A 23,231-nucleotide genomic window follows, 5' to 3' on the forward strand; every position below is an offset into this window, starting at 1 on the left:
AAATTTTTTGAAAATTAAAATTTGAAAAATGAAACGAAACAGAGTTAATAATTATTCAAAATTTCACTTTACTAATTTCACTAATCATTTTTACAATGTACACCCTAAGTTAACAAGACTCTTTTCTTTCACCAAGGATCCTCTAGAGTTTTTTTTTTCTAAAGATTCCTAAAGTGATGTGTTGTATGGGTGAGATTTAATGATCAAAAATTGATGTGACTTGTCATTAAATCTCAACTATACAACACACCATTTTAAAAAAAATTTTAAAAAAAAAAAAAAACTCTAAAGGATCCTTGCTCCTTTTCTTTCCCTATCTTTCATCAATTTTCTAATTAATGAAAAGTATTAGCTAATCATTTTTACAATGTACACAAATTTTATACATGGAGAATAAGGAAAAACTCTATTTATACCCAACAAATTATATAAAAATAATATGACAATAATATTTTTGTAAATAAATTTATCTTTATAATTATTTAATTTTAAAATAAAATATTCACATTGAATTTTATTATTTTATTAATTTTTTTATTTATATATCATTACTAATAAAATAAAGGATAAATTACAAATACATCCCTGAAGTTTGCTTAAAATACGAATTACTCTTGTAATTTGAAAATATTACAAATACTTTCCCGTCAAAATTTTTTATTTAACAGAATTAATTGAAAAAAATGAAATTTTTAACCGTTCACCTATACAATAATAAAATTATCTGAATTATTAATTAAAATAAAATTTTAACATTATTAAAAAATTATTAATTAATTTGATAATTTATTAATAAAATGACCTATTTTTTATGAAATTAAAAATCTTAGGAGGCATAATATAATTTCTAGAATCACAAGAAATAATTTATAATTTAAGTAAACTTTAAAAGATGTATTTATAATTACCCTAAAATAAATCTAATTGGTGTGGAGCAATAGCATGGGAGTAGCCAATAAATATTTCCCGATTACTGAGAAATTAAAAGCAAACTTTGACTTTTCCTTTGAACTTTCGGCTTGGATCTGACATATTCCCACATCAATTCATTTGACAATGGTTATTTTATGGAAAATAATTAAAACTTTTTTAAAATTTTTAATTTATTCACAATATCTTTCATATTATATATATATATATATATATATTTTTAAAAAAAATTAAAAAATTAAAAATCAATTTTTAACTATCTTTTTAAAATAACTCAATGTTTTTAATAAACAACCATCAAAAAATAATATAATTACTTTAAATAAATAAGCATATAAATAAAATTTGATTGTCGAGGGGAAGAATCTGAAATACACTTTTTGAGTCAAATAAAAAAAGATCCATATTGTCTTTGTAATAAGAAAAAAATAATTTCTTATTTGGACTCATTTTCTTGACGGTTTTAGAATTTTGCGAATATAAGTACGATAATTAATTTAATATTTTTGGAATAAAAAGGAATAAAGTGATATTAGTATTGTGTTTCACCACTACTTTTAAGGAGATTATTCCAATCACATCACTTAAAAACAAGATATTTTATTTTAGTTCTAAAATATATTTCTTTGTGTGTATGTATTTTTTTTTAATAAATAGTATTCACTTCAAATCTTTATACATGCACTATAAAACTTTGGACAAATTTCACTTTATTCTCTATGATTTAGATCATGTGCAGATTACTCTCTTGATATTTAAATATCACTACATAATTTCTTGTAGTTGATGGAGTAAAATACACAGTTAACACTGCTAATGACAAACGTTAAAAGATCAATTTGCCTTATATATATATATATATATCTAAACTTATCATTTTCACTTCCAACAGTCATGCATCTGAAAAGAGAAAAGGGGAGAGAACTAGGTTGTACGATTGAACACCTGCGACCAAATTTAAGAATGAGCTTAAGAAAAAAAAAAAAAAACCTTGCACATCTAAGAAGGTTTTTTTTTTTTTCTTTCTCTCTCTCTCTCGTCTACCTTATCTGTTGATTCGAATTCAGTTGGCTGGGAAATTTATTTTCTGATTTGTACTTTTTAATGATATTCATTCAAAGAATGGAGTCTTGGAATTTGTAAAAATGAGTTTTTGATTCTCTTTTGATTTAGGTTCTTTAATTTTTTTATTTTTTTTTTCCTTTTGAGGTGGGTTCGTACTCAGATTAGCTTCCAATTACTTTTCTATAGTGAACCTTATGGGATGGGGGTGAATAAAATGTTGAAGAAGGTTTGTGCTCAGCACAACCTTCTAATATATATATATATATACACGAAGAAGATTAAAATTTTTGGAGAGAAATCAAAGAAGATTATATATATACATATATACATATACATAGAAATTAAAGAAGAGATCAAAGTCACATATTATATATAGCTACAGATTATATACATATAGATTATATATATACATAGAAATCAAAGTCACAGATTATATACATACAGTTACAGTTTTATTCTTGTACCATATTCCTAACATATATATGTTGGAAATGGTAGAAAAATTCTGGGTAAAACCAGAATTTTTTCTCAAGTTTGATCTATTTTTTAGGTGGGCCCCGTGCATCGATTTACACGGGTCAAAGTGGTAACGCGTTCTATGCCGCGTTGTGATTCACGTGGTATATTTGGTTGCTCAAAACTATTACCGAGTGAATGGAAAATTGAAGCCAAAGTGTGCTCCATGGAAATGGAGTTTTGGTGGAAATTCCTTAAGGTTGTAAATTGGCTTGTCCCACATTGATTTGGTGGGAAGTTTTGAAAGGGTTTATCAGGCTTGGGTGAGATAATTGGGGTGTGCCCCAAGGGGTATCCAAGTGTTTTAGAGGGAGAGGTTGTGGGCTAGACCCATTGGATCCAAAAATCACCACACGCGCGCGCGCCACCGCCGCTCGTCCGATTGGGCGGGCTGGGCTTGGGCGTGGTTGGGCTTGTTCGGCCCAATACTAATCTTTTTGGGCCAAAAATATTTGAATTTAATTTTATTTTTGGTAAAATAAAATCCAGAATTCAAATTGAAACAGAAATAAACTAGTTTGGAATTAGTGCACACCCAAACAGGGCCCTTCCCATTTTTTGCTATCTGTTTGAATTATTAACAGATTCAAATCTGTTTGAATTCAAAACCAACAGGTATCATACCTGTTCAATTTAAAACCAAGAGCTACCTTTACATCTATAAATAGGACCACCCTCATTTGATATTTTTCATTCAGAAATTTCGTATTTCACCTCTGCTTATTCTATTCTTCATTTTGTTGCATTTTATTTCTGAAAAAAAAGAGTGTAAACACTTACTGTGTTCGTAAGGCAAACAATTTGCAGTGCTGCTATTGTTTGTGGTAGATCATTTCATCCTGGGAGATAGACGTCCAAATTCTGATAGCACCGTGGAGAGGACGAATCTGTCTTAAGGATACAGTGTCAAACACTGGACTTGATTAGAAAATTATTCGAAGAAATTAAATTAAGTAAGTTATTTAATTTATTTTCACTGTTGTTTTTATTTATTAAAATCAGATTTAAATTTTGTTTTTGTAACAAAATAAAATATGTTATTTATTTATTTATTTATTATTTCGAGTTTGATTTTTGTAATCAAACAAATTCTGTCCTTTTCTTTATTTCTTTATATTCTTATTGTTGTTTTGTACACAACAGAATTTAATCTATTTAAATACAGTGAAGATTGTCCAACAATATATAGCTACAAATTATATATATACATATATATACATTGATTCCGATCATGAAGTTCTATCTTCAATCAAACAATACATATATGAGTCACTATATACAACAGAACAGAAATGAATCCATATATATATAGAGAGAGAGAGAGAATGAACTTGATTTTGATTTTTGTGATTTTGTTCGGCATGATCTCTGAATCACTCGTCCTTTCAAATTCATGTAATTGTTTAGGGAATTATATTATATTCTGCAAACTGAAATGTTATGTAGAGTTTGAATTTTAGGATAAAAGATCATAGCTTTTTGGCAAAGAGTAATGCTAGGGACACCAAATTTTCTACCAAACAAATGACCAAATGTCTCACATGGGTGTGGGGTCCGCAATTTTGTGGGCCCCACACTCATGTGAGACATTTGGTCATTTATTTGATAGAAAATTTAAGACCTCTAGCATTTTCCTTTGGCAAATTCAATCAGTAATGAACATAGGAGTTGAAACACACAAGCAATCTTTTTGGGTAAGCTTTTATTTGTAACTCTAGGGACATTTTGGTCTTTTAATTGTGAGGGAACATCATCAGTTCATGCCCAACTGCACCACACTTGCGTGTACTGTACAACCTGTTAGAATAAATGAAAAAACTAATTGTGCACTTTACTCCATCAACCACAGGGAGATTGTGTGGTGATATTCGAACGTCAGGGAGGTAATCCGCATATGGTTTAAATCATATGAGGTAAAGTGAAGTTTGCCCTAAAACGTAACATTAGTGGTGTGCAAGAGTATGCATGAAAACAAATTTTATGTTATATTTACAAATAAACAGGTAATGTGTAAATAACATGTGGATAGTTTTTGTTTAAGGGGACAAATATGAATCCCACCATATATTTCTTTTTTATTTTTTTGGTAAATATGATGAGTATAATATAAGGGTAATAAAATAAACAAAACTGAGTGTAAAAGAGGCAAAAAAAAATCATACATCAACAAGCCACCACAATCATGTTACCCACTCAATATCACATTTTTGAACATGAGTGGCTACTCCTTTTAATTTCAATTAAGACATCAACAAGGAGACCTTAACGTCATGGTCAACAACAAAAGTAGCACTTATGTAAAATTCACAAACTAATTAATACAACTTTGAACAAAAATGCTCATGGTTAAATTTCAAGCTTTCTAATTTCACCATCCAATCATTTTGAGGTTGTAAAAGTATATCTCAATTGGTTCGATTTCAAATATGACTAAAACTTCACTAGTAGCAAACCTGTTCGGTCTATGCTGAAGCCACGATATGTATTATTTTAATAATTTAATTAATTTATTTTGTAATTATTATTGTGTAAATAATATTAAAAAAATTAAATTGATCTGATAAATATGTCAATATAATTTTAATATATATCATCCTGATAAAATTATAATTTGATTAATCTTTTTTTTTTCAAAGAATTTTGTTAACAAAAGTCTTTTGGAGCACAATAAAAATACAAAATTGTATAAATTCAAAAACTTTATTACTAAATTCAAAATATATTTTATGAATTTGAAAACATTTTTTTTTACCTATCTTACACATTTTCAATACACTTTCTATCATATTCTCAATATTAGTAAGTGTGAATTAAAATCATATCATATTATTTTTATGAAAATAAAATGAAGATAGTATTATTTGAACTAAAATTATGGTTAGTTATTTATTTATTTTGGTAACTACGCCACAATGGGAGTAAAAAAAAATACATATTAATGAAAGAAATTATAATTATAATTATTAATATTTATAAAAAGTATCTCACTGATTTGTAATTATTTTTTAAAAATATACTGATGGGATATTTTCCCAAATAGGGGTAATTATACCACAGTGAGAGTTAGGAGGAAAAAAAAAATACATATTCATAAAAAAAATTTATAATTTTAATTATTAATATTTATAAAATATTTCACTGATATGTTAATTATTTTTTAAAAATTTCTCTGATGTGATATTTCTCTTCTTTTTATTTTGGGTAAATTATAAACACACCCTCTAAGATTTACTTAAATTGTAAATTATCCGCTGTAGTATGCTCTTTAAGGTTTCTAATTTCATAACAAATAGGTCATTTTGTAATAAATCATCAAATTAATTAATAATTTTTAATAATGTTAAAATTTTATTTCAATTAATAATTCAGATAATTTTATTATTATATAGGTGAATAGTTAAAAATTTTACTTTTTTAATTAATTCTGTTAAATAAAATATTATAACAAAGAGATATTTGTAATTTTTCAAGTCACAAAAAATAATTTATATTTTAAATAAATTTTAAAAAATATATTTGTAATATGCCCTTTTATTTTCAAAAGTCCGGTCAACATGTGTCATAAAAAAAAATAGTACTCCTCCGTCCCAAAATATTAGTCCCTTATTCCATTTTTCATTGTCCCAAAATATTAGTCCCTCTTCAAAAATCAAGTACAAAAATAATATAAACTTCCTATTTTACCCTTCTTTTAAATTAATAAACAGCATAAAAAGTACAATTATGCATTGATATTCTCAAAAAATGTTCTATCAAAAGGATAATTTTGGAAAATCAACTTTTTTCAAATGCAATAATTGTACTACCAAAAAAAGTTGGATTCCCCAAAAGGGACCATTATTTTGGGACGGAGGGAGTAAAATGATAGTACAATTTTATACAAAATATCTAATCATTGGTCACACATTAACAAAATAAAAAATTTCTTAAACCCCAATCGACATCAATATCAATTTAATTAGGGGAAATGTTATGGCTTCTTTTCAATCCTCCATTGCATTAGTGGTTGTTTGATTTTTGAGTCGGCTAAATAATCATAAAAGGATTAAAAAAAAGAAAAAGAAAAGTAAAAAAATCATAAAATGTCAAAAATCGTAAAAGGATAAAAAAAAAAATCAACTAATCCAAAACTAAAAAGTTAAAAAAGTCAATCAAGAATACCAAACGAACAAAAAAATCTCAGCCTCCGTTTGGGAAGTGGGTTGGCTTTTTGGCTTTTTGGCTTTTTGGCTATTTTAGCCTGGTTTGGGAAGGGCTTTTTGGCTTTTTGGCTTTTTTGGCTTTTTTTGTGAGAGAGGATTGTAATGATTATGGGTTGGATTTGATGTTTTGTTTTTTGTGGCTAAAATAGTCTATTTTGTTTTTTGTGGCTATTTTAGCCAAAAAAGCCCAAAAAAGCCAATCCCAAACAGAGGCTCAAGCTAAAAAAGTTAAAAAGCCAACTAAAAAAATTAGGACTTTTCTTAAGTGTGCAACTTACACCTTACACCTTACACTTACGCCTTTATGTTTGCTGTCCTGTTTTATGTTTACACCTTCCATTTACATCTTTTGTGTTGGTTGCACATGGTGTGCAACCTTAAGGGGTTGCACACCATAACAGCACCCAAAAAATTATTACCAAACGAAGGCTTAGAGAGGTGTTGTTGGGTTTTGTAAGCTCACTTTTGGGTCTTATTACGATAATTTAAACCGTTCACATTTTAAGATTCATTGAATATATTATCCTTGTAAAAAATTAAGTCGATTATATAATGCTAATTATGTGTTCGGATCAATTTTATATGAAAAAAATAAACAGTGAGAAAAAAAATAGTTCATATAAAATTGATTCGAACACGTGATTTTCGTTGTCCAATCAACTTTATTTTTTTACAAAAATAATATAACCTTAAAATATAATGATTCAAATTATCAAAACGGGTCTAAAAGTTGACTCATTGAGCCAAATTAAACTATCTAGTCCGATTATGGTGTGAAGACGGTCACATCCTAAGGAAAAATAGCATTCATGGTAATTAAAAAATATTATCACTTTTATGAAAAGGTTTATACATATATTTTTTAATGTTATAAAATTCAAAATGTCTAGAAATATAGAGAATGAAATACAGAAACTAAACACATAAACTGTTCACCGGTCGTTTGCTCAGACGATCGTCCAAACGACGGGTCAGAGCTTATCGATTGCGATTGTCATGATATCAACCGTGATTGTCAAGCTTGTCAATTGCGGATGTCATAAAATTTTCTGATCATCCGGGAGGATAACCGGTGAACAGTATTCTATGTTTGTCTTGTGTGCTCCACTTTCTGTGTACGTAGCATTCCTTAATAAAAAATTTCATTAATTTGAAGATATTTTTCTTAGTTTTCACTTTAATGATATTTCCCCTTTCCTTTCATTAACCCTTATCATTTATCCAACATCAAGTTGTATTATGGCTTGTTTTGACAAATTAATAAAAAGTTAATTTTTAATTTTTTTAGACAAAAAATTAATTTTTTTATCCAAATCATTACCCAAAAAGGTTAAATTTTAGATTAAAAAAGTCAAAAATCAAAAGTCAACTATTTATTAATTTCCTAAAACACCACTCAAATAAGCCATCCAAAAATGTTGGATCACATAATTTTAATCAACAAAGGCACGACGTAGACTTACCAAGATCGCCAAATAATTTTCCCACTAGACACACACACACACACACACACACACACACACCCACACACACACACACAAAAATAGTGCACTATTTATATACAGAGAAACAGAGGAGCAAAATTGTTCGAATAATTTCACCAGAATCTCATATTTCAACTTGTACTTCTGAATTGGTTTAATCATCTATTCATTGTTAATTGTTGAATCAGTAAAAATTGTGAAAAAAAAAAAAAAAAAAAAAAAGGAGGAGAAGAAGAAGAAGGTAGTTGTTAACAAAAACTACAAAATTCCAAGAAAAGAAAAGAAAAAAAAAAAACTTGCAGAAATTAATAAAATTTACCCTCAAAAAACAAAGAATTACAACAAAGTGAAAAAACAAAAACCCATTATCAATCATATATACCTGCCTACCTTAAATTCATTTTTGTTGAAAGCATTAATTAATTTTTGAGATGAGCTCAATAATCAGGCATGAGCTGACTAATTTTGCCTTCTTCCACAGTCATATTCTGCTCAGAAACTCTCAACCATATACACACAGCACTAAAACTGAGCACCAAGCTCAACAACCCACTTCCCAATCCGATCCCCACAATCGCCATAATCGAAAGGCCTTTACTCTTCAATGGCGGCAATGGGTATCCATAGAGATCCTTATTCCCCACATACGAGCTGGCATTGAACCTCACCAAATTCCCAGTCCGGTTCCCCAGCGCCGCCGGAATCGGACCCTCCAACCGGTTATTCGACACATCGAAAACCGATAACCGCACCAAAAGCCCCAGTTGCGGCGGAATCGGACCCGTGAGAAGATTATCGCTGAGATCGATGACGTTGAGGTAGGCGCATAAGGCGATTTGGGGTGGGATTTGGGCGGAGAGGAGGTTGGAGGAGAGGTTTAGGACAGCGAGGTTGACCAGGAATTGGAGGTCGGAGGGGATTGGGCCGGAGAGGGAATTGGAGGAGAGGTCGAGGGATTGGAGATTGGTGCAGTTGGAGAGGTATGGGGAGATTGAGCCGCGGAGAGAGAGGTTTGAGAGAGAGAGCTTGTAGATGCGGCCGCTGTTGCAGGTGGCGCCTTCCAGGTATGAGGCGGAGCCGCCGCAGGGGTCCTTGAAGGTGGTCTTGGTCCAGTTGTGGAGGTTGTTGTTTGGGTCCTGTAGAGACTCGCTCAGGTGGGTTAAGCAAGCTTCGTCGTCTGGATCTGGGGTGGAGGGTTGGAGGAGGATGGCGCATGTTAGCAGCCACAGCAAGACTAATAATCTCCAAAATGATGAAGAAATACCAATACCCATATCCTATCTAGAGAGAAGACAAAAAAAGAACAGAAGAAACCCAAATAAAAGGTGAGAGAGAGAAATGGAGCTTTTAATTTGTGTGTGTGCGTGTGTATAACTGATTGACGTGTTAGGCAGTGCCACCAAGGCGTACGTTAGTGAAAGGATGAGATGAGAGAGATGTGACCCAAATCAGCGTACAAAAAGTCTGATATGCTTTGCCTTTTGCTCTGTTTGCTTTACTTTGCTTTGCTCCCTCCCCCTGTAAAGACACAGGATCAGAAGAAAGGAAGAGAAAGATGGGTAAAATGGGCTTCTTTCTTTTCTCCTTGATCAATTATCAAGGCGCACGTTAGCAAAGGACAGGGGGTGTAGGAAAGCGTGGTTGTATCTTATTTATTTGTTTATGTTTTGGGGTGGCAATTGAGGAAGGGACAGAGCAGGGGGAAGAGAGAGAGAGAAAATGTGGAGTGGAGGGGCACTAATTTGGGGGTTGGTGAGGATGGGAAGGAGGAGCAATTTAGCATATTGGAGGAGTGAGAGAGAAGGGTTTTGATGTGGTAGGCTGGAGGGGCGGTCTTCTCTGCGCATATAAGGGGGGCGTAAGATAGTGACGACGCGTAACAAGGTCGTAGTTGTAACTTTAATAATGCAATTTCACTTGGTTTAAATTAAATGAAATACGGTACTTAAAAAATAAATTTATTCGCATATTTTAAACGAATTTAAAAATAATAAAGAAAGAAAGTTTACCAATTTGTTAATAGGATGTTTTGAACCTGGCCCAATTGTAAAATTGACTAATCAAATTAGTTTTTCTAATCAAATTCAACTTGGCAGAGCTCTTATAGAAAAATATTAATAAGTAATCTTGAAATATCATCTGAAATTATTTATATAAAATTATTAATCAATAACTTAGTAAAAAATATAATGAATGAAATAATGTCGAATCACATTTTTTAAGTATTTGAAGGAATACTATATTTTGTAATTCTTCATTTGTCAAAAATACTATAATGTTACATTTCCTTATGAGGCTAACTTAATTTTTTGACACCACAAAATCGTTTTATTTATTTCTTATTAAAAAAATAAGAAATATAAAATGTTTGGAAAAATATAAACTTGGACTTATCCTATTTTTTTTTAAAAAATCCGAGGATTTCTCTTTGGAGCAATTCTAACTACTCTTTAGTTTTCATTAGTTAAAATATGAAAAAGATTTGCTCGTTAATTTACCTAATTAAATTATGATTTATATGTTCCAACGCTACTATTTATTTTATATATTTATTCATACAAATTAGTTTAAAAAAGCATCTCAATACTCTCCAAATGTAGTTAAACAGCAAGAATCTTGTTAAAATAATTATCATATTAGCAACCCATTGGAGTAGGTAAAATAAAATGAAATTAATTATAATAACTAACAAGTCTCTTTTAAAAAGTTCATTGAAGATACTTTTAGAGAGTCTCAATCAATGCCAACCATACTCGATTAAAGTTTTGGCTTATCAAATCAAAAATCTATCACTTTTATTTTTAAAATTAAAGATGTTTTTAAAGAGTCTCAATCAACTCCAACCATATTCCGTTAAGATTTAACTTATCACATCAAAAAAACCATCTTTTTACTTTTTAAATTGCATTAATCGGTTGATTGGTAATTTTAACAGAATGATGCAACGAATTTAACTATGAAAATTATTTTGATGAGGCGAGGAAATAAATGTTCCATGGTTGAAAAATGGATGTAACAAATGATTTTGGGCCAAATGCCAGAAAGGAAGGGGGAATTTTTAAAAATAAAAAATAAAAGAGAACTTTGAATCTAATTGCTTGTGGCATTTTTCTTCATTATCTTTTATTGGAAAATAAGAAGAAAACTCTCCACACACAAAAAAAAAAGGGAATGAATTTTTTTTTTTTTTGGTTGGACATTCAATTGGAGAGATTTTGTTAAGTTAATTTTGGTAAAATAAATGATTCAACTCATTAATACAAGTCTACCGAACTCAAAGCACTAAGTGATTCATCAAGTTAGAAAAATATTATTAAACTCGCTTTAACAAAATAAATCAATCGAATCATCGATATGGATCCCCCAAGTTGAGCTCGGTAAATCCCTTTCACTGCTCCTAAAAAAACAAATGTTGAGTAATAGAGTTCAAATCATTATTTCATTTATTTATTTTTGATTAAAAATGATTCTCGAGTAGATCTATTCGGTATGGTTCTGCAACATGGGATTCTTCTTTTATTGACACGTAATGGAGATCGAATTCACTACAATCACGAAATTACTTTTTCCATACAAAAAGATTTTTATCATTATTTTATATTAATAATTGTATAATTGGATGTTGTGATTGGTTTTGTATTTAAAAGAAATTTTATGTGGAATATTTATTAAAATTATGTCTTGTAGTGTGCAATGGAATAAAATGATCCAATCATATATAACATTTCCACGAAATATAGTGGCTTAGGCATGCGTAACAGTGGTGCCATTCATTTGGGAAGAAAAGAAAAAAAAAAAGTTGCGTTTATAAAATTACAGTTATACCCTCTGTATTGTTTAAATGAGTTACATGAATGAAAGTAGTTATTTTCAAAAATAGGTGAGAGTATTTTAGTTATTTAATTATGATGTGATAGTATAAATAAATATTAAGTAAAAAAATTAAAAAATAATTCTTTTTACCAACTTCTCAAATTGCTTTATGAAAAAAGAAAAAACTTGGATAAAAACCAAAAGTCAACTTTTAATTATCTTTTCAAAATACCATAGTGGAGTGACTAGAAAGAGATAGAAGGGTCTGATTTTATTTATTTATTTATTTTTTATATTTTATTTTTTTTACATCGAAAGGGTTTGAGTTTGTGTTTGAATTATGAGCACTGCTTCGGACCCCTGTACGGAACGACCCCACCACCTCCACATACATGTGGGCGGTAAAGAGAGGAAAAAAATAAATAAATAAATAAATTTCAACCAATCATCACCCACTGGGGGCGGGGGTGCTAGGGGTCTCCCCCATTTTCCTTGAATTATAACATACTTCTGAAAAGAAAATTGACGTAGGAATGACAAAACAAAACATTGTTGGTGGGGGTTTCACCTAATTAATCTATTTCTTTCCATTAATTTCCATAGTCAAACATCGGTTGATCATTCCACAAAAAATCTGCAAAAGAAACGTGTAATTTAAAATTTATAGATTGAATTCATTTTAATTTTGACCTTATCATACTAAAATTAAATCTATCCCATAAATTTATTTTAGTTTAGAAAACCTCACTTTTTATGAAAATTATTACACACTCGATCAATGAAAAATTGCAATACATATTAAGTGGATCATCATTTATCTTTTAATCATTTAATAAAAATAAGTCAACATATTTCATTTGTAAAATTTTTCATTATGTAATTGATTTGAAGCATGATGCACTACAAAAAATTAAGGTTTTAGAGACCAAAATTTAGGGACAAAATTATTTTTTAGGAACCAAATAATTTTGTTGCGAAAAGTGTCACCATTATATTTTTAGCAACAAAAATTGGACATTAATGATGAATTATTATCCTTTTGTGATCAAATTTTTTGTCTCAAAAAATAAACTATTTTGAGACCAAATTATTGTCCCTAAAAGTCTATTTATTAGTGACATTTTTAAAATTTTATCGCTAAATGTCTTATTTTTTACTTTTCGAGACAACTTTTTAGTGACTATCCTTATGATGATGAAAATATGTCCCTAAATGTCTTTTGCAACAAAATTTTTACTTTTACGCTGTGTTTGGTTGGAGAATTTGAAGAGTGATTTGGAAAAGGAAAGGAAAAAGTTATGTGAAATGTGAATAAAATATACCTACATTTTACCTAGTTTCACACATCTTTTCCTTTTCCCTTTTCAAATCCCTCCCCAAATCCCCTAACTAAACACAGTATTAGAGATCAAAATATTTGATTTCTAAAACTCTTATATGTTGTAATGATGCCACGTAGTGCTCCGGAACTAAAAATATATAACTTTGTATACATACTTTTGGAAAGAAAATTGGCATGGGAATGACGAAACAAAACATTGTTGGCGCGGTTTCACCTAATTAAATATATTTTTCATTAATTTCCCTAGTCAAACACAAAGATTCTTGATCAACAGAGAGCCATTTCACAAAGTGTTCCGAAACTAATCAACAATTTAACCCACCCTCTATATCCATCTATATCTTGAAATAATTTAATAAACAAAACTTAAAAATCCAAAAAATAAGTTCAAAATGTGGGTGAGACATATTCATTAGTGGAATGGAGTGACTCAGCAAGGGATAAACATAATCTGAATGGAATTGGAGACACAATTACAACAGATTACAAGTTGTACGGGGAAGGGAGGCCCCAAATTGGAGACTGCATGTGATGCAGAGTGCGTCATGATGGTTCGTGAGCGAGCGAGAATGGTCTTCGTGGCTCTCTATGGAGCAGGGGCTTGGATTGGATTGGATTGTCTTGTAAATGGTCCCCATGTATGTCCGAGAGGGTCCGAACCAGAGATGGGGGTGCTTTAGTTGCCTTTGATGATGTAAACAAGGGAGTCAAACTGAGTGCCTACACACCAACATACTGTTGGGGCTTGATTGAAGAATTTCATAGGGCTCATGTAGAGAGACTCGAGGCCTAACTGAAAGTGAAACCATTGAGCTTTGTGTGGTTCATTAAATGGGGGGGTGTCAATTATGCTTGAAAACCTGAGGCCCTATATCATCAAGTCATTACAACCTCTCACACCACTAGTCGATTCAGACAACATAATATCTTGTTCTTTAATTTGGTCAATGTGCATTTTGGTATTAACTTTGTCATCACTTCCCTACATACAAGTTTTGTTGGGTGGGTAAAACGTATTGTCTCTATATATGCATGCTTGTGTGTTTTTAAGAGTTATATCATGAATGTGAATGCTAACCTTATGTTTTTGTAATTATTAGGTACGAAAACAATAGACTATATAAGAGCAATTTTACATACTATGAGAAAGTATTTTGAAAATTATTCAATAGAATAAATTACACTTTACTCTCATGAATTATTATCCAATATCACTTTACCTCTTTAACTATCACCCAATATCACTTTCAACTTGGACCTCTTTGTTTGTTTGTTTGTTTTTTTTTTTTTTTTTTTTTAATCACTAAATTAATTTTAAGTTTTTAAGAAAAAAATTAAAAATAAAATTTGAAAATCAAACCAAACAAAGTGAAAATATTTATGAAGAAATCTTTAAAAAATTCACAAAAAAAAAAATACATTTTTTTTTGTTTTTAGTCTTTAGTATTTTTTTAAAAAAAATTATTCACAAATATTTAACTTTTACGTGCACTTAAAATTTTAAAATTTTTGACAAAAATATGGAAAATTTTTACTAAAAACAAAAAAAATAAGAATATATATATATATATATATTAGAAATAAAACTTAAGAATTGCATTTTAAATTAAAAATCAACCAGTCACTAGGGTGTAAAGTGTTATTGAGTGATGGTTTAAGGGATTAAGTGAAATTTATTTCTATAATTAAAAAGGTAGTTTTGTGTAACAACCCTCGTACTGTTTACCGATTAATGACTGATTGATTACCGATAACCATCGATTACCGTTAAACTGAATTGATTATGACTGATAATTGGACTGATTAAAGTACTGAACTGACTGACTGGAATCTGAAATTAATTGACTGATTGTATCTGTTTAAATGCATAATCCATCTGTTTGACTGTTTGATTATCTGTTCGTGTTTTATGTTTAAACTGCTAATTGAAGGCCTTATCGACGGCCGAACCAGAAATTGATTAGTGTTTTATGATCATCATAATTAATGTGATTTTATGGTATAATTATCTGAAAACTGATTAGGTATGATTAAATTATATTAAAATGAGTTAATTATATGAATTGGACTTATTTACAATCTTGCCCTTGAGTGGGCCACTACCTATACACCTTTGAGTTCATTACACTTAAATCAAAATATTTTCCTCAGCCTTCTTCCTTGCATTGCCGACCATAAAGAGAGAGAGGAACTAGAGGAGTGAATTTCATCTCATTTTGCTTGTAAATTGCTTGGTAATTGAAGGAATTGAAGTATAGGTTGCAAATTAAGCTTTCTCACCTTGTAATTGAAGCTCTAGGTAAGGATTTCAACCCCTCTTTGTTGTGTTTAAGCTTATTCATGCAAGATTCTTGAGCCTCGAGTGAATTAAGTCTAGAATTGGTTCATTGTTGTTGATATAGAGCATAATTCATGCATGCATGTTAGTGTTGTTGGAGTTTGAGTTGAGTTCATGGCAAAATATTGCATGCATGTTCACAATTATGTTCAAGTCCATGATTTCATCATGTTTTGGAAACAATTGGCTCCTTAGAGCATCAATTTGGAACTTCAAAATGATTTGAATTCATGCATGTTTGCATGTTCATATTGTTCTTGAAAAATGGTTTGAAATTGGGTTTCAATTAAACACCCTTGGGTTTTGATTTCTCAAATTGAGTTTTGAACTATGATATTCTATATGTTTACAACTGTTTTCTGGAAATTTAGCCCAAGAGGATCGGTTTTGATGCTTTTGAACTTGGTTTTTGGCTTGGAGGTGCAATCTGGAATTTCCAGATTTTGCACTTCCGCTCGAGCGGGGTAAGAGCCGCTCGAGCGGGGAATCCGAGCATCCAGTATCTCTGCACTGTTTTACAGTCCGCTCGAGCGGAGGCATGTGTCTCACGATCGAGCGGGCGTCGAGCGCCCGTCGAGCGGAGATTTCACCCATCCAGTACTTTTACAGTACGCTCGAGCTGGAAAGTTGACGCTCGAGTGTGTACCTTTGTTGCATGACCGCTCGAGCGGGGAAACCTGCGCTCGAGCAGGACTCTGTTTTTCTGCTAAATTCTGAAACTGCTTTTTGAGTACATCTTTGCATCCTCATCCCATTCTAGGCATTCCTAGGCCTAGTTTAAGACATCTTATTGAGGATATAGATGTAGAACACACCGAGGCAAATTAGGGATTAAGTTGTTATCTTTCCCAACTGTGTAGCTTAGTGTGTGTTCAATCTGTTAACTGTGTAGGGTTGGCGACTGGGGAGACGCGCTCTAGCTTACTGTAGCCCAAACTCTGTGAGTAATAATTGTGTAAAGATATGTTCAACTGAGAATATTTTCTGACTGTTTAACGAAACTGTTTTCTGAAGTAATTATTGTTAATTGTTTGAATGTATGTCCTATATTCTGAAATGTATTGTGGCATCCTTAGCAACTGTTGTGTACTGTTACTGCTACTGTTACAGAGATCTCTGTCGGTTCCCTCGTGGAACCACTACTGTTTACTGATTGATGGCCATCATTACTGTTCGGTCTTTAAGACCTACTGTTTACTGCTATGCTAATGGATGTACCACATATGATTGAATAACTGTTTTGACTGAAAGACTGAAGTATTGTTTGATGAACTGATTTCATTACTGTAAGGACATTTCATTCTTAACCTCCTTACGCATTATGTTATTCACTGGGCTTTAGCTCACTGTTTATATATATATATATATATATATATGTAGGTGTACAAGCACCAAACCGCGGCTAGGAGCGTCAGGGTTACTCCAGTTTTGTCAAGCCAGCCCATGTGCCTTACTGCGAGGTTCCGAGCCTATCTGTTAAGGCTTAGGGGTGTTTTAGATTTCCCCCTTCTGTATCGTCTTACTGTTCTGTATAGACTGAAGGTTTACTGTACTGTTATACAGGGATTGAGTCCCTAGTCTGAATGATTGTAAATATTGTGCATACTGTTCTGTACTGTTTATGTATATATGTATGAAAAGTCTTTTTGCATACAAACTGTCACAGCTCATTGGGCATTGTTTAATTACTGTTTTGGCTTCCGCCAGGCCCTGTACTCTGTTTTACTGTACTACTGTTCTGCAGGCCTTTGGTAATCTCGGATTACCGGCCGGTTACGGTGCTAAACCCATAGGGCCGGGTTTGGGTCGTGACAGAGTGGTATCAGAGCGATACTTAACCACGAGTCATACCGCACACACGTGTCCAAATGAGCTACAGGGTGTCCTAGGAAAGTGATTAGGGCATTTCATGAACTTGAAAAGTGTGTGGTTATGTTATGACTGAATATCTGCTAACGTGTTAAACTGTGAAACAAATGACCGCTTATGTTTAAAACTGTTATAACTGCTTATAGTGAAATGGACAATGCAAATGAACCTGAATCCTCATCTACTGAGGCAAGAATGGAAACAATGGAAAGAATGATAGAACTGATAACTGCTAGACTTGAACAACAACAGAATCAACCGCCCCCACCTCCTCATCCTCCGATACAGCCGGAACCTAATGCGAATGTGAATGATGGGGATATTATTGCTCTCACCCATAAATTCAGCAAAATAAAACTGCCGTCCTTTCAGGGAGGCCTCGAACCGTTAAAAGCTGAGGCGTGGGTTCTTGAAACAGAGAAATTATTTGAGGTGTTCCCGTGCTCTGAAGCACACAAGGTACTGTTAGCCACCTTCACCCTGTAGGAAGAAGCTAGAAGGTGGTGGATGCTTATCCGTAACGAAAATACGGTTATGACTTGGGCTCAGTTCAAAGGAGCTTTTTTTGAAAAGTATTTCCCTCAGTGTGTCAGGGATAGAAGAGTGACTGAATTTGAACAGCTGAAGCAGGGCACGATGTCCGTTGCGGAATATGAAACAAAATTTACCGAACTTGCCAGATATGCACCACACATGGTGGACACTGACTACAAGAAGGCCAGAAAATTTGAGGGTGGCCTTAATGTTGCAATACTTGACCGAATAAATGTTTTGAAACTATCGACTTTTGTGGTGTTCTCGACCGGGCATTGATGGCCGAGTCAAACATTGAAGCACTGAAAACTGAAACACCAACGTCGGAATGGCGTGGCAAGAGGCAGGGTTTTAAATTCAAGAAAGGCAAGCACAACCCGGCCAACAAGAAACAGGATACGGGGTCGACGACTAGCCCCAGCCAAGGGAGTGGGTTCATACCACCCTGTTCTGAGTGTGGCAAGAAGCACAAAGGGGTCTGCTACAAAATATCTGGAGCCTGTTACAGGTGTGGCAAGGTGGGCCACATGGTTAAAGACTGCCCCTCTGCTCCACAAGCCAGTAGTAAAGCTGCACCAAGTGCAGCAGCATCAACTGTAGCACCAAAGCCTAACCCCAGAGCTACTGGGAAAGAGCCCATGAGGCAGGGCCGCGTGTTCGCCCTAGTACCGGGAGACGTGCAAAATACTGAAACCGTTGTGTCAGGTATCCTCTCTATTTGTACACAAAATGCATATGTATTGATTGATTCGGGGTCTACGCATTCTTATGTATCGCATGCTTTCTCACGGAAATTGAGTAAACCCTTAGAACCCATGAATTATCTGTTAGCTGTATCATCACCCGTTGGGGGATCTATGACCTGTGCTTATATATACCCCGCATGTGAAATCATTGTTGGGGATATGCATCTGTTTATCGATTTACTACCATTGAACATTGATCATTTTGATGTAATATTGGGGATGGATTGGTTACAAAAATATCATGCCACTATTGATTATGTGACCAAGCAAGTTGTTTTCCGTCCACCTGGTTTGCCTGAATTCGTGTTTAATGGGAGTGGAGTAGTACCTCCTCCATATTTGATTTCATCTGTGAAAGCTGTAAAATTGATTAGAAAGGGGTGTAAGGGATATCTGTGTTCTGTACTGACTGTGTCTACTGATGATAGTGTTAAAACTGATGTGAATTGTATTCCTATAGTCAGGGAATTCCCAGATGTATTTCCAGATGATCTGCCAGGGGATTTGATTGACAGGGAAATTGAATTTACCGTTGATGTGATTCCGGGTACACAGCCGATATCGAAAGCTCCTTACAGAATGGCCCCTACTGAACTGAAAGAACTGAAAGTGCAACTGCAGGAACTGCTGGATAAGAAGTTCATCAGGCCTAGCACTTCGTCATGGGGCGCTCCTGTTTTGTTTGTAAAGAAGAAAGACGGCTCACTGAGACTGTGCATTGACTATCATGAACTGAATAAGGTAACTGTAAAGAATAAATACCCATTACCGCGTATTGATGACCTGTTTGATCAGTTACAGGGTGCCAAAGTGTTTTCTAAGATTGACCTCAGATCGGGGTATCATCAACTGAAGGTTAAACCGAAAGACATTGATAAAACTGCTTTTAGAATGAGGTATGGCCATTATGAATTTTTAGTTATGCCATTCGGAGTCACGAATGCCCCTGCTGCTTTTATGGACCTCATGAACAGAATTTTTAAACCATACCTTGATGATTTCATTGTAGTATTTATTGATGACATATTGATTTACTCCAAAAGTATAGAATAACATGAACATCATCTGAGACTTGTCTTGCAGACCCTAAGAGAACAGAAACTGTATGCTAATCTGTCTAAATGTGAATTTTGGCTTGACCATGTTATGTTTTTGGGGCATGTTGTTAGCAAAAATGGAATTTCTGTTGATCCTCAGAAAATTGAAGCTGTAGTGAACTGGCCTAGACCAACAAACGTGACTGAAGTCCGAAGCTTTTTGGGATTGGCTGGATATTACAGAAGATTTGTCAAAGATTTCTCCAAAATTGCCCTACCATTGACTCAGTTAACTCAGAAGGAGACATCATTTGACTGGACTGACCAAAGAGAATCTGCTTCCCAGGAGTTGAAAACTCGATTAGTGACTGCATCGGTTCTTACCTTACCTTCAGGTATGGATGGTTATACTGTATTTAGTGATGCTTCTCATAAGGGTTTGGGGTGTGTTTTAATGCAGAATGGGAGAGTAATTGCCTATGCTTCCCGTCAACTGAGACCGCATGAAAAGAACTACCCGACCCATGATCTGGAACTTGCTGCAGTAGTATTTGCACTGAAAATCTGGCGTCAATATCTGTACGGGGTGACATGTGAAGTATACACCGACCACAAGAGTTTAAAATATTTCTTCACACAGAAAGAACTGAACATGAGACAGCGGAAATGGCTAGAACTAATTAAAGATTATGACCTACAGATATTGTACCATCCGGGAAAAGCCAATACCGTTGCCGATGCATTGAGCCGAAAATCGATTGGAAACTTAACCTGTTTGCTTACCGGACAGAAAGAGTTGCTTTAAAATTCAAGATGATAAAGTGATATAAGACAATAGTTTAGGGGATAAAATGTAATTCGTCCAATATTTTTAAAAGTATATACAGCTGTCCTTTTTAAAAAGAAGTGAAACTAATATAATTTTTTAAATAATATAGACCTCCAAATATATAATTTTAGAATTTAAAAAATAATAATAATAATTACATACATATATACTTAAGGGATTTTTATTGATAAATCTCATTTAAAAGTGTTCTAACCTAAGTAATTTATAAAGAAATTTTTTAACCCACTTAGTCTCATGTATTTATATTGTTATTCATAAAGTCCTTTTTTTTTTTTATGAGTCGTGCTAGGTAGCTAATTTCGAGCTACCCCGAATCCCCCTAATTTTTTTTTTTTTTTTTCAGAAGCAGAGAAGGAGGAAAGGAGGAGGAAGGAGGAAGGAGGGAGGGAGAGGAGGAGGAGGAGGAGGAGGAGGAAGGAGGGGAATGGAGGGGGCCTTTCAGAAGCAGAGAAGGAGAAAAGGAGGAGGAAGGAGGGAGGGGGAGGAGGAAGGAGGGGACGGCGACGGCGGGGCTGGGCTGCGACGACGACCGGCGGCTGGGGGACGATCGGCGACTGGGCATCGGCGATCGACGATCGTCTTCTCTCTCTCTCTCTCTCTTTCTCTCTTCCCCTCTCCTCTGCTTCTCTCCCTCTCCCTCTCCCTGTTTCAGAGTCGAAAATGGAGAAAGAAAAAAAAAAAATCCCCAAAACGACGTCGTTTTGGGGATTAGGGGGGCCAAATTCGAGCTCTCAAACATTATCATTTTTATTATTTACACTATTTTCTTAGACTCTTATGTTCTTATATTTAATATTGATTTAATATTGGGGGAGGAGAGAGAAGGGAAAGGATCACGGTATAAGAAATTTTATACATAAATTAAATAACATTCAGTGTGTTTGGTTTGAGTTTTTTGGATTAAGTTTTTTGAAAATTGAGTTTTTTGGTTTTCGATTTTTTTTTTTTAGTGAATATTTTTAAAATTTTAAACATTTTTTTCATACTTTTTTAGATGCACCTTACTTAGATATATCTAAAAAGTAAAAAATTTGTGAAAAAATATTTTTAAAAATTAAAAAATATATAAAAATACAGTAAATTCTCATTTTTTTTTGTATTTTTGGTATTTAGTGAATTTTTAAAAGATTTTTTTCATAATTTTTTTTTTATTTTTTAGGTATATTTATGTTAGCTATGTCTAAAAAGTAAAAAAAAAAAATTGTTTAAAATATTAAAAAAATTCAATAAAAACAAAAAATAATTCGAAAAATAAGAAAGTAAAATTTTCTGAAAAGTATTTTTTGAAAAACCTAACCAAGTAAGCTTAGATGTTATTATTTTATAGGGCTTGACTTTGGTCCAGTCCACCATCGGACTGGACCGTGCTGTTGGGCCCGTGGGGGCCCACCACGGGTCTCGTTTTGAAAATCTAAACCGTTCAATGTGTAAAACTCGTCGAGTACTATATGTCTATGAAAAATCAATTTGATCAAATATCGATAACTATGTGATCAAAACAGTTTTTTATCAATCGTTAATTTATTCACCGTCCATTTTTTTTATACAAAACTAATTTAATCACATAGCTATCGATATCCGATCAACGTGATTTTTCACAGACATATAGTACTCGACGAGTTCTACATATTACGGTTCAGATTTGCAAAACGAGACCCGTGGTGGGCCCTCACGGGCCCAACAGCACGGTCTAGTCCGATGGCGAACTGGACTAAAACCAGACCCTATTTTATATTATTGTATAATGTGAATATATTTTTAATTGACAAGACATTAAAAATAATGTGAACACCTCTCATCTGATGTGAATATATTTTTAATTAACAATACATTAAAAATAATGTAAATATTCTCTCTCATCTGATATGAATGTTCACAACAACTTTTCGCGAAAAAGTCTCCCTCATCTAATGTAGTGATGAGAACGTTCACAACATGTGAAGTTCTTATTTTTAATTGACAACACATTAAAAATAACGTTCATTATATTTTTAATTGACAAGACCTTATTCACAGTATGTAAACATTCTCTCATCTAATGTAGTGATGTAAACGTTCACATTCGTATGTTTTAGTATGAATATTCACATCATGTAATTGACAACATAATTAAATTTCATTTCAAATTAATATGAATATAATGATAGTCAACATCATGATGTATGAAAACTATCAAAACATAATGACAATTAACATTAAATATCAACATTAATAGGAGGCATGAGAAATTAAGGATATTTTTGTCTTTTTACCTCAAATATGATCTACTAAAATAGTCAAAGAGAATATAGGGGTGTTTTGGCAACATGACTTTTAGCCACTTTTTTAGGTTTGTAGCAAAAGTCAAAAGTTGACTTTTTATTTTATTTTTTTCATTTGGAAAGTTAGTTTTTAGCCAATTGTGAAATTACAATTCTACCCCTCATGGGTAAAAATGTGTTACATGGGTGAAATTGTATATATTTTAAATAAATGGGGATAGTTTGATCATTTTATTGTGATTTG

The 23,231-nt window shown here is 32.7% G+C and overlaps 1 pseudogene across 1 annotated transcript; it reads right to left on the minus strand.

Annotated features, from left to right (window-relative positions):
- Positions 1–8,296: 8,296 nt before the first annotated feature.
- LOC114276228 (receptor-like protein 44 pseudogene) lies at positions 8,297–10,015 on the minus strand (annotated as a pseudogene). The gene is made up of 2 exons (XR_014344286.1): positions 9,608–10,015; positions 8,297–9,478 (listed from the first exon to the last, which is right to left on the minus strand). The product of XR_014344286.1 is annotated as a receptor-like protein 44 pseudogene (transcript).
- Positions 10,016–23,231: the final 13,216 nt, after the last annotated feature.

Source organism: Camellia sinensis, chromosome 1 (assembly GCF_055761805.1).
Source record: "Camellia sinensis isolate YWXY chromosome 1, ASM5576180v1, whole genome shotgun sequence".
Lineage (NCBI taxonomy): Eukaryota > Viridiplantae > Streptophyta > Magnoliopsida > Ericales > Theaceae > Camellia > Camellia sinensis.